Raw genomic sequence first — 5,257 nt, forward strand, 5'->3', positions numbered from 1 at the left:
TGAAATGGATGGATTTGATGGAACCAGCCCTGTCCACCCCAGCATCCACAGCAGCATGCTGGACAGATGGTGGGCATTCCCACATATAACCTCTCTACCCCCCCCAACCCCCCCCAACCCGTGCACACCCAGATTTTGACGAACCTCAAAAATTGCTGTAGGGGAAGCAAAGCCCGAAAATGATTTGTGATCATCACAATTATTGACCTGGGAACTAGCCACTCACTGTGGATTGGGGCTTTAGAATCATCAGTGCAAGAGCAAGACTCTTTTGTTCTCTTCAAGGAAGCAGATTGCAGAGCATCGTGTGTGAATGACATTATGTCAGGGATTCAGTTGTTCATCTCTTTATCTATTTACCAACTATTTATGGGGCATCTTCTAAGTACCCGGCCCTGGGGATACAACAATGAACAAAAAGCCCTTTTGGAGCTTGCATTCTGGTGGGAGAGACAGGAAATTAAAAAATAAGACTATATATTAAGTGGGAAGATTTCTAATTACAATAAGTGCCATGAAGGAAATCATTGGGGTGCTGGGCTAAAGGAGGCAAGGGATTGGGGGTTACCTTAGCTGGGGGCGGGGTTGAAGCTGGTCCTAAAACTTCACTGAAGAGCTTTTTAGGGCTGCGACTAGAGGATGAGAAGGACTGACCTTGCAAAAAGCAGAGGGAAAGGTATGTGCAAAATCTCTGAAGGGGGAAAGGGATAATGGTGGACTCTTTCAATTTTCTTAAAAAAAAGAGAATAAATGTAAAACTCTAACTCTTTAGTTATTAGTAGTGCCAGATTAATTTCTTCATTCAACAAACAAGCCCCTACTGTGTAGCTGGCCCAGTGCTAGGCCCCAGGGGACAAACAGTGATGCATGAAAGCAACATTCTTGTCACACACATCCTGGACCTGGCACCCCATGGAGATGAGCTGGTCTGATGTTTGCGAAGGGCTCCCAGCTTGGATCCTTGGGGAATCCAAATAAACCCCGCAGGTTCTGGCATCCCAGGCCTCCCGCCAGCCAGCCAGCCAGCCGCTCCTGGCCTCCATAGGAGGGAGGCTTCTGTTTCCTGCTTCTCCCTCCCCCACCCACCTGGGCACAGAGGGTCTTTCATCCATTGTTACTGCTTCCTGCCCATCCATCTCCAGCTGCTGGTCTGAACCCTGCAGATTTACACTGACAAGCGGATGCTTTTACCAGGACCCTCGAGGGGGATAGGGAGGGGAGTGGCCTGGGGTGGGGGGAGAGGGGGAAGCTAGAGCTTTGTGACAAGGAAGAGTTTCCTGCCCTAAAGAGGTGTCAGTCCCTGAGGGCTGAAAGGACGGGAAACAGGCCTCTGTCCCCAAAGGCTCCCCCATGCTTGGGGAGGGAGTAATTAATGACCCCTGACTCAGCAGGGCCTCCATGCCCCTTGGACTGGGTTTGGGTTCAGCAACGTCTCCCCTGGCCCCATTTCTCATGTGTGGAATGAGCACGGAGCTTGGAGTCAAGAGTTTGGGGTTTATGTCCATGTCCGCCAACTCCTAGCTGGGTGACTTCTTAGGCAAATTCTGTAGCCTCTCTGGGCCCCTGCATCCTTATTTGACAGGTGAGTCTAATAATCCACGCCCAGCAGTGTTGTGAAAATGGATGTGGTCACGTAGGATAGATGATTGCCAAACACCATAAAATGAAAAGCATTTCCTCCCCTCGGGCTCCCCTATCCAAAGTAGGAAGGTTACAAACTGGCTCCTGTTCTAGAAGGCTTGGTTGAACACCTACTGTGTGCCAGCATTGAAGATAAGGAGCTACAAGACCCAGTTCTAAGTGAGACAGACAAGCAGACAGACACGCATCAGGCAATTGGTTGAAGCATTTGAATAAACCAGTCAAGAATGTGGCTTTGGAGCCATCCTGCTTGGCTCTGCCATTTACTGGCTGTGTGGCTGTATGCAAGTCACTTACTCTCTCTGGGCCTCAGTTTCCTAAATCTGTAAAATGGGGGGAATAATTACCCACCTCGTAAGATTGTTGTGAGGATTAAATTCTTTAATATTTGTAAAGCACTTAGTACAGTACCTGTCACATAGTAACTCTCAAGAAGTAAAAGTTATTATGGGGACTGCATTTCACCCAGAACGTCAGGAGCCCTGTCCCTGAGTGGAACTGCTGTAGCCAAAGCAGAAGGGACAGTGATGCTGAGTGAGTAGCTGGTCAGGCATCTGTTCTCCACGCGGTTGTGTCTGTCTGTCCGGGACAGTGCAGGATCAGGGACCATCAGTCCGGCCAAGGCCATTTGCACGAAGTTGGAGCCGACCCTGAACCCCAAGGTGCTGGAGCCGCTCATGAAGCAGTGGCCACATATCGCACCGGGCAGTGGAGGTGCATTTCCACGCGGCCGTGGTGGGCTCTCGCTTCCAGGGGCTGAGCCCGCTGCAATGGCACTGGCTGGTCCACACTGTGCTGTCTGAGGGGCTGGTGGGGCTGGCCCATGCTCTGACCATCTAGTCAGAGACCCCTGCCCAGTGGAGTGAGAACCCCCAACTGGACATGAGGTTTCAGTCCCCCACTGTCTGGGAGGGAGCAAGAGAACTCAAGGAAGGACCAGGATGGGAATGCACTGGGGGAGAATAAAGTACTGGGGCCTGGGATTTGTACGGGATGAGGATCCCTGGACCCCTTTCTACTAGCACATACATATTCTCCAGACATAGCAACTCATTCCCATCAAAGCTAACCCAAGGGAAGAGCAGAATCTCTGACTACTGCTGTTGCCCTGGACTATCAGGAAAAGCTGCCCAGTTGTTTCATGTTCAGTTGTGACTAAGGAACCACCAGACCTGGCAAGTTGGAAATAATCCTGTACATTGAAAGAGAAATTATATGCAAAAAAGTTCTTATGATGTATAGGTGCCGATGAAGTCAACACAGATTGGAGAAGAGGTGTCCTGAGGGTTCCCTATCCAGCTGGTACTGGAGTGTAGGACGGTATGAAGAGCTGAGCCTTAAATGGTGAGTGTGGATGAACCAGCACCAGGAAGTGCAGTCCTGGAGGAGGGCACAACGCCAGCAAAGGCACGGAGGCGAGAAACAGCATTGGATGCTCCAGGGAACGGTGAGTGGAGACTCAGACGAGGCACAGTGGGAGATGCGGCAGAGCTGGAACTCAGTGTACTGTAAGCTACGTGAAGGCGATGGGTCATGATCCTGTAGACGATGAGAAGATTTTAAGTGGAGGAGGACAGATCAGATTTTTTTTTTTTTTTTTTTTTTCTTTTTGCGGTATGCGGGCCTCTCACTGTTGTGGCCTCCCCCGTTGCGGAGCACAGGCTCCGGATGCGCAGGCCCAGCGGCCATGGCTCACGGGCCCAGCCGCTCCGCGGCATATGGGATCCTCCCAGACCGGGGCACGAACCCGTATCCCCTGCATCGGCAGGCGGACTCTCAACCACTGCGCCACCAGGGAGGCCCGACAGATCAGATTTTGGTTCTTCTCATACCGCCCTGGTTGAAGTATGGCGGATGGATTGCAGGGTGGAGCCTGAAGGCAGGGAGATTACACAGCAGGTTGGTGTAGTAGTGCCATGGGAAGTCAAATGGAGGAAGGTTAGATGAGAATAATATACTCATAAAGGGCCTAGCACAGTGCCTGGCACACAGTAGGTACTCAGTTAAGGGTCTCACACACACACACAAAAGAAAAGAAATCTTTATGTGAAATTAATATTTCTATGGCAAAAATGAATCAGTCCTAGGATTTTTTTTAAATATTCATTGTTGCCCTAAAATTTTATTTCTACAGAATCCTTTAGGTCTATCTTTCTCCAAAAGATGGTGTAACCCACCTCCAATTATTTCCATTTCAAGGGGTAGGTGGGCATTTCCTTCTCTCTATTAGTGCCTCAAATGTGCCATATGTATATAGTTGGATATCAATAAGTGACTGTGGATGATGAAAAAAAAAGGTCACCATTGATATTGTTAAATGCTGAGGGTCTGAATTAGGACTGGTTTGGGAAACACTAAGAAAGTCACATCTGCAGGAATCTTTGACTGACTGGATGGGGGTGGGGGTGAGAGAAGAGGCGTCAAAGAATTCCTGAAATATGCGTTAAGCACTCATCACGTCATGAGCCAATTCACCCAGCTGGTGGTCCAGCTCCATTCATACACCACTTCTCCTTGAGCACCTACTATGTGCAAGGCAGTTTCCTAGATGCTGGAGCTACAAAACCACCCAGAGCTTGTCCCTGGTCCCCTGGAGCTCACTGTTCAGACTTCCTCAATGATGGAAGGACCCACTGTCGGCTTTCATCAGATGACCAGAGACTGCTAGGGCCTCTGGAACCACCTCCAGGCAATCTGCAAATGCCTCAAACCCACATGCCCCAAACCAGCTTCCCACCCCTGCCCCTCCTGCCTGCTCGTTTCCCCACCTCAGGAAACGGCACTGCCACCCACCAGGCCCTCAGGCCAGAGACCCGGGTGTGCCCTCCAGTGCCCTCTTCCTCTCTTCCCTCCACCCCACCCCCGATCCAATCCATCTGCAGCTTCTGGGAAGTTTATTTCCAAAACATATTTTGAATCCATCTAGTCCTCTCTGGTTTTCCTTTCCCATCTTAGTCCAAGCCACTGGCACTCCTATCTGGATACCATGTCCGCTGGTCTTCTTGCCACTAGCCCTCTCCATCATTACCCCACACAGCAGGCAAGAGCAAGCTTCTTCAAAGGCAAGCCACGCCCCATGAGTCCACTGCTGAAAACCTTGCTTCAGGAGCTTCCCGTTGACCTCGAATCTAAGCCATAAGCCCAAGCAGACTCTCAAAGCCAGCACAGGTCTTCCAAGCTCCTCCTGCAAGGCTATAGCCCTTTTCCCCTCTTTCCCCCTGCACCGGCCTTCCATTTTCTTGACACGCCAAGCGCCTTCCCACCTTCAGGCTTTTGCGCATGCTGCTGTCTCCTGAGATGACCTTCCCTCCACTCTTCACTGGGCTGGCTCCTTCCCCCTCTCCTGGTCTCAGTTTAAACGTCCCCTTCTTCCAGAGGCCTCCCTGCCCATCCTGGTCTCCCCGTTAGTCTTTATCTCAGCACTGCTCATTCCTCCATAGCACTTATCCCAATTTGCAGTGATTTTATTTGTCCAATGTTGTGACCTGGCTTCCCCATCATTTGACTAGATCTCTTGAAGGCAGCGTCCATGTCTGCGTCCCACTCATGGTGTTCCTACAGCCTAGCGCAGTACCTGCCCTGCCGCCGGCCCTGTATTGACATTGGCTGAATACTG

Source organism: Mesoplodon mirus (assembly GCF_964341445.2).
Source record: "Mesoplodon mirus genome assembly, chromosome: 3".
NCBI classification, from domain to species: Eukaryota; Metazoa; Chordata; class Mammalia; order Artiodactyla; family Ziphiidae; genus Mesoplodon; species Mesoplodon mirus.